Source organism: Pristiophorus japonicus, unplaced genomic scaffold (assembly GCF_044704955.1).
Source record: "Pristiophorus japonicus isolate sPriJap1 unplaced genomic scaffold, sPriJap1.hap1 HAP1_SCAFFOLD_58, whole genome shotgun sequence".
Lineage (NCBI taxonomy): Eukaryota > Metazoa > Chordata > Chondrichthyes > Pristiophoridae > Pristiophorus > Pristiophorus japonicus.
Window position 1 is genome coordinate 3,027,301 of NW_027254488.1, and position 10,154 is coordinate 3,037,454.

A 10,154-nucleotide genomic window follows, 5' to 3' on the forward strand; every position below is an offset into this window, starting at 1 on the left:
CCCGTTGGGTCGTTCAGAAGTAGATTGTAGAGTGATTGTCAATTTGGTTGCTGACAACCTTCCGTTTCGTGGGCCTCGTGCTCGGTCAGTTCTTGATGAGTTCTGGTAGTTTCCTTCACTGTTCCATTTCTTCACTGTAGAGGAAGCAGGCTGCTTGTGTCTGTGTCTGTGTTCCAGTCTATGTCCTTGTTCGAGTCAGTGCGAGTTCCAGTCTGTGTTCTGTTAGTTTTTCCTTGTAAAACTGGGGGATAGATATATCCCCCAAAAAAGGCTTTGTTATCTCCCATCAAATCTCTTGGGCTCTGTTTAAACTGTTCTGTCCATTGATTTTCAAATGTCTCCTTTGTCGGCAGTAACTCGATTAGGGTGTGAGAATGTGCTATCACTGGTTTTGCATTGTTTGAGGATTGTCCAGTTTCCTGACCATGATTTCCATTGTGCTTGATTGGGTAATTCCATTATCTCTTATGGGGTGAATAGTTCCCCCCAGACAGTCTGGAATCCTTAATACATGAATTTGCTTCACAGAGTTTAGCCCCACCTTCTGTACTCGGTAACTCTTTTTCGCAGCCAAAATGTTGTAGAATCTTAACATTGATCTGCTCCTTTCCATAGATGTTTAGGGGATCTCAGGCTTCTGAAATTTAGGTCCATTTTGAATTCTCTTTCCTATGAGTCCAAACACTGTGCGGGGGGCGGGGGGGTCTCGATGAATGCATTCCCTTTTATCCCCTGCAGGCGTCGTCTGCCCCTTTAAACTCATTTTAAAAGCCCAGAAAGGGATTCTTCTCCTCTGCAGGGGAAAGGTACCAGGCATCTTTGCGAGATATTGGTAAATTCTACATTCCCCCCCTGTGATACCATGTCATTTATGGTATCATCTTACAGGTGAGCAAAGTTCCTGGCTCCCAAGAAATAACCTTCCCTGTAAATTAACTAAACTAATACCCAAAATATGCATTACACTTATGCAACATCACCACAGATACACACTTTTCCCTTTGCAGGTACAAACTTTTTACGTTTACACCCTCCCAGCTTGGAGGGGGTTCCATCCCTACAATTGCATTTCAGCACAGTTACATTTCATTTCAATGACATTATATTCACCAGCATGTAGTCAACGTACAACCACACTACAGAAGGAAGAACATACATTAAAATTAAACAACATCAATTGGTCTCCTGAGGTTTGTCCATCACCTGGTAATGTCTGGATCCTGCCCTTGAGAACTGCTCTCAGGCTGGCTGACACACAAGACAAACTCAAAACAATCACCTAAACATTACTGCAACATTACCCTCAATTCTAAACTAAACCTTAAAATGTAAAATGGTGCAGTCAGCTACCTTAGACTAAAAATTAGAGCTATTTACAGCCGCCACCCGTCTCCGGGTGGCCTGGTTAGTCCCTGTCAGGCCCATGCCTTGTGCGGCCTGATAGCTGCCTGGATGCTAGGGTTTCCCCGCAGCCGGTGAGCTGGAGATCCTTGTCTCTGGGACAGCTCGATGCTACTGCTCCTGTGAGACCAGTTGGAGGCGGCTGGCTGGGGGTCCCCACTCTGAGCGGCATCTGTACTTCTGACCTTTGGCCTTTCCTGTCGGGCTGCCGTTCTCCTCGGGTAGAATCGCTGAGGCTCAGATACCGGTGACCACGGTATCTTTGGCCGTGGTGTATGGAGGGTCCTTCTCAGGGCTTGGGTTACTGGGGGTGCATCCGAATCCCAAACGATGGGTGAGATAGCCCCTCCAGTACTGCAATTCACCGTCCCTATAGGCACGGTTTCTGAGCCTGCCACATTCCCTGTGGGCCCTCCACCGTCGGGGGCGGCCAACGGAGGGTCCCTGTCCTGAGGACAGTTCACACATCCCGGCTGCCCTCTGTGCTTGGCTGACCCTGGGTTGTAGAGCTTGCACTGATTGATGTGGAACCATTTAGTACAGCGGGGCAACTTTATGGCATAGACCATCGGGCTTGCCTTGTCGACAATGCTGTATGGCCCCATATATAATGCTTCACAAACCCCGACCCGAGCATGGTTCCTCACCATGACCTGGTCCCCTATCTCCCATTCGTGGTGTTTGCTGGGTTCCAGCAGCAATCGGTTACTCTGATGCTGTCTGCCCATATTACTAGCAGCCTGCCAGTGAATCTGTTTGAGGTGTTCAAACAGGATCCTGACAAACTAGTCCCAGTCACCTCTCTGAACTGACCTTCTGTGAGCACCGGGGCTCGGACATGGGTGAGGGTCCGCATGATCCAGCCAGTCATGAACTCGTATGGGGAATACCCCGTGCTCTTTGACTGGCTGGCTCGGATCCCCATTAGGACCAACGGTAAGACCTCCACCCACTTTTGGGGTGAGTCTCCTGTCTCCTTCCGCAGCCTTTCTTTAATAGTGTAGTTTAAAAGCTCCACATTACCCGATGACTGTGGATTGTGGGCAATGTGCCATTTCCCCTCAATGCCGAGCACCTTAAGAGTTGCCTGCAATACCTGCCCGGTGAAATGGCTCCCCTGGTCCGACTCCACATACTGTGGGAGTCCCCACCGGGAGAACACTTCCCTCACTAGAATCTTAGCTGTCCCTAGTCCGGTGGCTGTTCGGCAGTTGAAGGCTTCAACCCATTTTGAGAACACGTCCACCAGGACTAGGCAGTATTTGTAGCCTCCCTGGGCAGTGGGTATGGGCCCGATGGAGTCAATTTGGATTGACTGCCATGGTCCCTCCACCATCCTGAAGTTTCCTAGGGACACCTTCCTTTTCTGGGGGTCAGGGTTTTTTGCAGCATACACCAGGCAGTTCGCACAGAACCCACGGACATCCTCCCTGAGTCCCGGCCACCATCCTGCCTGTTCCACTCGTTGCCAGGTGGTCTCAGGCCCGGGGTGTCCCGCTCCTGGACCCTCATGGGCCAGTTTTAGGAATTCCCTCTGGTGCTGCTGTGGCACGACCCATTGTCCCTCTTTAACCAGCATGCCTTCCTTAACGGTAATGGCTGCTGTGCCGTACGGACCTTCTACTCTCTCTCCTCTAGCTAGCGCGTTCAGGACAGCTTTCAGGACCGGGTCCTGTATCTGAACGCTTTTTAAGTCCGGTACCAAAGCTACCCCTGTACTCTCTGCTGCCCTGTTCTTATTCTTGACCGCTGCTATGCGGCCGGTGTCACAGGGGTCCCAGAACTTTCCCGTGCGGGCACCTTCTTTGGCCAGTTTGTCAGCCTTTTGGTTTCCCTCTGCACGGGGTTCGGTTTTTGAATGGGCCTTCACCTTATGTATGTAGACCTTTCCTTCTTCCCCCACCGCTGTCATGATTTTCTCCAGCAGGGGCTTGATTGCCAGGGGTCTCCCGTCAGCGGACGTGTATCTGCGACGGGACCATATAGCCAGGTACTCTGTACACGAATTGCAGGTGAACATACTGTCCGAGCAAATCGTGTACCGGGTAGGGAATTCCTCGGGGTGGGACACCACGTACATTACGGCAGACAGTTCAGCATGCTGGGCGCTCATGATGCTGCGGAGCTTGATTACCCGGGCATAACCTGCCCTTGGGTCATAGGCTCCGCACTCAGTGAGTCCTTTGCCAGCAGATACCGTGCTGGACCCTTCCATGTAGATGTCCCGGCCTGTCGGGTGTAACCCAGCCCGAAGGCCAATGTTCACCTCCCATACCTCTTCTACGGAGCACCTGTGTGCTTTCCCTGGGTAGATTAGGTTGGCTGCGAGCCTTGGCTCACGGGGGCCTTCTACTCTGAGGTCCATCTGGGAGAGGAGCAGGGTCCAGCGAGCAATGCGGGCACTGCTCACCGTCCCGTCCTTAATCATCCCATCTAGGAGCATCTGAGTAGGTGTGTGGTGGGTTCGGAGTGTTAGAGGAGACCCTCCCGTGAAGATCAAGGATCTTTTCACTGCCCAATGTGTGGCTAGGAGGTGTCTCTCACAGTTGGAGTACCCCTTCTCTACATCTGTGTGGATCCTGGAGGAGTAAACCACCGGTCTCAGCTGGCCGTGCCGCTCTTGAAGCAGCACTGAGCTCAAACTGTCCCCGCTGGCTGCCACCTCCAGGAAACACTCCTTTCCTACATCTATCGCTCCTAAGGCTGGCGCAGTCTGCAAGTCCTCCTTGAGCTGATTAAATGCTGCCTCGCAACCCTCATCCCAGTCCCACTCTACCCCCTTGTGTAGGAGCCTGAGCAGAGGGGCTGCGGTGGCTGCATAATCCTCAATGAAGTCTCTGCAGTGCCCAGTGAGCCCTAGAAAGGATCTTACCCCTGTCACTGTGTTGTGGGCTGGTAACTCCTGTACTGCCTCCCTTCTAGCCTTGTCTATGGCCCTTTCCCCAGCGCGCACAGTCAGCCCCAGGAATTTGACTTCCTTCTGGCCGATCTGTGCCTTATTCGGGTTTACTTTAAACCCTTCTTCTTTTACCAGCTCCAGCAGCTCAGCCAGCAGTGGGCCATGCTCCTCCCCCTGATCGGTGAACAGGAGCAGGTCATCCACATACTGCACCAACTACTGGGGTCTGCTAAAGCCCTTTAAACAGTTCGCCATGCATTGGTGAAAAATGCTGGAGCTGTTGTGGAAGCCTTGGGGAAGACAGTTCCACGTGTATTGTTGGCCCTTAAAGGTAAAGGCGAACTTGTACTGGTCCTCCCGTTTTAAAAGAATGGACCAGAACCCATTTGAAATGTCCAACACCGTGAAAGTGGTCGCGGATGCTGGAATACTCCCTCTGAGGTCCGCTACGGCTGCTACAGTGTGTGCACAGGCAGGGATGTTCTTATTTAGTACTCGATAGTCCACGGTGGCCCTCCATGAGTTGTCCCGTTTCTTAACTGGCCACAGTGGAGAGTTCACATAGGTAGCTATCGGTCTTAACACCCCTTGCTCTACCAGTGATCCCAGCGACATTGTCAGGACTACCTCTGCCTCCCTGGGGAACTTATATTGCTTTTGTGGTTGGGTCATGGGGTCCCCTTCTATACTAACTTCCACCCCCATTACCCTGCTACAGTCATGTTTGTGGGTGGCGAATGCTGCAAGGTGTGCCCGTATATATGCCTGGTACTCCACTGGGGTGTTACTGACCAGTAATTCCAAGTCAAAACCCTCCTTTGGCTTCACAGTACACAACATTCCCTTGGCCCCTTTTTCTGGGATCACCGCCACCTCACCTTCCCTGTCTGTCCCTATGGCTCCCCATAGACAGTGGTTCCTCAGATCCAAAAGGATCTAGTGGCTAATGATAAAATCAGCCCCCAGGATCCCTTTTCCCTCCTGCTCCCATTTCATCAGGACACACTTCCATTTGGTTTTGAGTGTCCCTAACTGAATGGTGAGCGGGATGGGAAACAAACCAGTTTGCACATTGCCTGTGAAACCCACTAGACTGTACGGGACCCCGCTCGATAGAGGTGAGGTAGTCGGGTTATCTGCATGTACAAGGGTGCAGGAAGCACCAGTATCTAGCAGGTAGGTCCCGTTCACTTTCTCCACCTCCATTGTAACGCACGGTCTCTTCCAGGCATCGTACTCGAGGGAACACAGGTACACAGGCTGCGCTGGCTCTAGTCATGCACATGGGTGGGTTGGAGCAGAGGGTTTTACCGTACCGGCTACTGTACTGGTTGCGGTAGCTACTGCTCCCAGTCCGTTTATAAGTGTCTGTCAGGCGGCTACGAGTGTCTCATATGAGTCGGGTGTTCCTGCCCCGGCCTTACGGGCTGGGGTTGGAGCGGCCTTTCCCTTAGTCTCTTTCCAAGGGTTCCTACAGTCCTTCCTCCACTGCCCACTTTTCCCACACCCAAAACATTCACCCCCTTTGTGGGGAGGATTCCCACCTTCCTGATGTCACTCTCTCTTGCCTTGGCTGGTTTAATCTCATGGACCTTCCCGTTCCGGTAAGCCAGGGTCAACTGTCTGACCACTGCCTCCTCGGTGGTTCTGGGGTCTCTTGGATCGAACCAGACCTGGGCTTTGGCCTTCACTCCAGGTAAGCTGTTTGCCACCAGGCTGCGGAGCCAGTGAGCCAGCTCGTTAGGGGCCAGGTGGGCCCGGTCAAGAACACCACTACAGGCCCTTTCGTAGACCGGCCACAACCTGTCGGCGAAAGCCTGTGGAGTCTCCCCATAGAGCTGTACTGTCTTCTCCACTAGGGAGAAAGGACTCCCGTCATTCATACTCATGGCTTCTAGAACCTCCTCCTTAACCGCAGCGTACGTGTTTCGCCCCATTCTGCTGTCCGCAGAGAGGGAATGGCACAGCTTGGTGTCTAGCGAGAAGAGCAACAGCTTAGCCTGCTCCGAATTATCGCACCCGTTAATATCCCCTGTGTGTTCCACTTCCAGGTAGTGTACCGAGGGATCTCCCTATTGGGTGAGCTGATTTAGGTGGCCTATCATAGCCCTCAGTTTTTGGTTGTCATAGGGGCTATGAAATTGCTTACTAGGGGTCCTGCTGCCCCATTTGCACCAGGTGGGCCAAACGTCTGCTGCCGGACCGAGTGCATTGGCCCTGGTTCCAGCCCTCCTTGTATTGGCTTGCCTGCTTCCCCCTGCTACCAAACCGATTTAAAACTCGAGGCCGCCGGTGTTGGTAGTTCGCAATCCTTGCCTGCCCCGCACTCTGGTTGACACCCCCGCTGCTCTGGGCTGTTCCCGGGAGCTACAGGCGGTGACTGCGGGGTTTCTCCTTGCTCTACCAGGTGTTCCTGGGCTAAACCCGGGTTTGTCAGGCACACCATGCTTTTAGCCCGGGATAGAGCAAGGTTCAAGCCTTGGATCAGCTGCTGGCAGGGGCCATGGTCACCAGCCTCAATTTCCCTGGTACTGGCTACCTTATAGGCTCCCTGAATGTCTTTCATCCTCTCCCCATAATCTTTAACTTGCTTGGCGAGGCAGGAATTCTATTCCCGCAATGCAAGTTCGCTATTCATGGCTTCAATAATCTGACACTGTAAAAGGTCCAGTTGGGTTTTGTGCCTTTCTTTAGTGAGCTCTCTACTTTCCTTTCACTGTCCCACCTCTGTCCACAGCCTTTCCCCGACTGTGTCCCTTGCACTGGACCTCTCTTCTGCCTGCCTCAATACTCCCTTTAATTTCTCATTCTCCTCATCTAGAAGCCGGATCTGTCGCTGAAGGCAAATTAGCCAAATCGCCTTCTCTATTGACTTTTTATGGTCCTTGCTCTCGGTCCATTGAGCTGCAGCATCTTCTGGACGCTCAGCATACAATAGATCGAGTCCCCACTCCTTCGCCACATTTACCCTCTTAAACACATACGAGGAAATCCCCTCTTCCTTTTTGCTTCTTTTCATGAAACCAGTCCCTTGCCCCAGAGTCCCTTGGTGGTCGCCATTATGTAAGGGGTGGTTTTCGGAGAGTCAGCTTTCCCTTCTGCCCTTAAATGAATCGCTCCCACACCCTTGGTTCTAGACACTTGAATTATAAAGGGACTGTGACAGACTTGGGCAAACAATCGGTTTCAAGGTAGGAAGCAGGTATGGCTTTATTGTGTTTAAAAGGAAATAAAAGGCACATCTTTAATAACACACAGAATAGCAATAGCAATAGACACGAAGGGGTACAACACGTTGAATAAATTGTCAACATACAGCATATGGAGAAAAGAATACAGCTTAAACTCTAAACGGGGTTAAGAGGAAAATGCAGATACATTTACACAAGTTATCCTCGCCTCCCCCGCTCTCAATTCCCTGACTAACTAAGTTATAGCTCTGGGGGTTCAGGAGCTATGCTCACCCATCCCTTTTGACAATTGCCGGTGAATCGCAGTTTCGGGGTTCACTGCACTTGGCCTTCTAGGCGAGCCGTATCCCGGACGGAGGAGAGGACTTCGGACTGCGTAGTCTTCAGTTGGGGTGATGCAGTAAGTTGCGTTTTGGATGTATGGAGTAAGTACCCACTTTATTTGGTTAGGAATAGTTTTAGTTAGTCCCTTTTGTTAATTTCTCACCCGTTGGTCGTTCAGAAGTAGATTGTAGAGTGGAAATAAATGTCGATTCTTCGGTTTTTGCTGAGTTGGTTTCGGTTGGTCGTTTCGCTGGTTGTGGTGGCCCGGGTTGTCAATTTGGTTGGTGACAACCTTCCGTTTCGTGTGCCTCGTGCTGTTTGCATGCTCAGTCGGTCCTTGATGATTTCTTGCACTTTTCTCCACGACTCCATTTCTTCACTCCCCACCTCCGGCTGCTTGTGTTCTTTTCCTTGTAAAACTGGGAATAGATATATCCAAATAAAAGGTTTCCTTATCTCCCACCAAATCTGGCCCAGCTCTTTGTTTCAAGGGAGCTGCTCATTAGTTTTGAGCTCTCTTCTTTGTCAGAATTTGTCGAGCTTGTTCAGCAGTAATTTGATGAAGTTGTATAGTTGAGATAATGGTTGGTAATTTGATTATCTCTTAGGGGGTGAATTGATGTTGCATAGTTCCCCCAGACAGTCTGGGATCCTTAATACACGAATTTGCTTCACAGAGGTTAGCCCCATGTCATGTATTCGGTAACTCTTTTTTTCGCAGCCAAAATGTTGTAGAATCTTAAAATTGATATGCTGCTTCCCAGAGATGTTTACGGGATCTCAGGCTTCTGTAATTTAGATCCAAATTAAATTCCCTTTCTTATGAGTTAAAACACTGTGGGGGCTCCATGAATGCATCCCCTTTTATCCCCTGCAGGCCTCGTCTTCCTCTTTAAAATCATTTGTGTCCTGAAGTTTGTCCTTCCATTTTAAAAGTCCAGAAAGGGATTCTTCTCCTCTGCATGGGAACAGGTACAAGGAATCTTTGCGAAATATTGGTAAATTCGACATCTCCAAAGCAAGTAAAGCAAGTATTAAATATGGAAACCAGAACTGATCGCAGCATTCCAGGTCTTGCCTCACCAATCTCCTTTATAACTGCAACAAGACTTCTCTGCTTTTATACTCGATCCCCTTTGCAATAAATGGACTGCATCCCAGAGTACTTAAGGAGGTGGCCTTGGAAATAGTGGATGCATTGACAGTCATTTTCCAACATTCCATTGATTCTGGATCAGTTCCTATGGAGTGGAGGGTAGCCAATGTAACCCCACTTTTTAAAAAAGGAGGGAGAGAGAAAAGAGGGAATTATAGCCGGTCAGCCTGACATCGGTAGTGGGTAAAATGATGGAATCAATTATTAAGGATGTCATAGCAGTGCATTTGGAAAGAGGTAATATGATAGGTCCAAGTCAGCATGGATTTGTGAAAGGGAAATCATGCTTGACAAATCTTCTGGAATTTTTTGAGGATGTTTCCAGTAGAGTGGTTAGGGAGAACCAGTTGATGTTGTATATTTGGACTTTCAGAAGGCTTTCGACAAGGTCCCACACAAGAGATTAATGTGCAAAGTTAAAGCACATGGGATTGGGGGTAGTGTGCTGACATGGATTGAGAACTGGTTGTCAGACAGGAAGGAAAGAGTAGGAGTAAATGGGGACTTTTCAGAATGGCAGGCAGTGACTAGTGGGGTACCGCAAGGTTCTGTGCTGGGGCCCCAGCTGTTTACACTGTACATTAATGATTTAGACGAGGGGATTAAATGTAGCACCTCCAAATTTGCGGATGACACTAAGTTGGTTGGCAGTGTGAGCTGCGAGGAGGATGCTATGAGGCTGCAGAGCGACTTGGATAGGTTAGGTGAGTGGGCAAATGCATGGCAGATGAAGTATAATGTGGATAAATATGAGGTTATCCACTTTGGTGGTAAAAACAGAGAGACAGACTATTATCTGAATGGTGACAGATTAGGAAAAGGGGAGGTGCAAAGAGACCTGGGTGTCATGGTACATCAGTCATTGAAGATTGGCATGCAGGTACAGCAGGCGGTTAGGAAAGCAAATGGCATGTTGGCCATCATAGCGAGGGGATTTGAGTACAGGGGCAGGGAGGTGTTGCTACAATTGTACAGGGCCTTGGTGAGGCCACACCTGGAGTATTGTGTACAGTTTCGGTCTCCTAACCTGAGGAAGGACATCCTTGCTATTGAGGGAGTGCAGCGAAGGTTCACCAGACTGATTCCCGGGATGGCGGGACTGACCTATCAAGAAAGACTGGATCAACTGGGATTGTATTCACTGGAGTTCAGAAGAATGAGAGGGGACCTCATAGAAACGTTT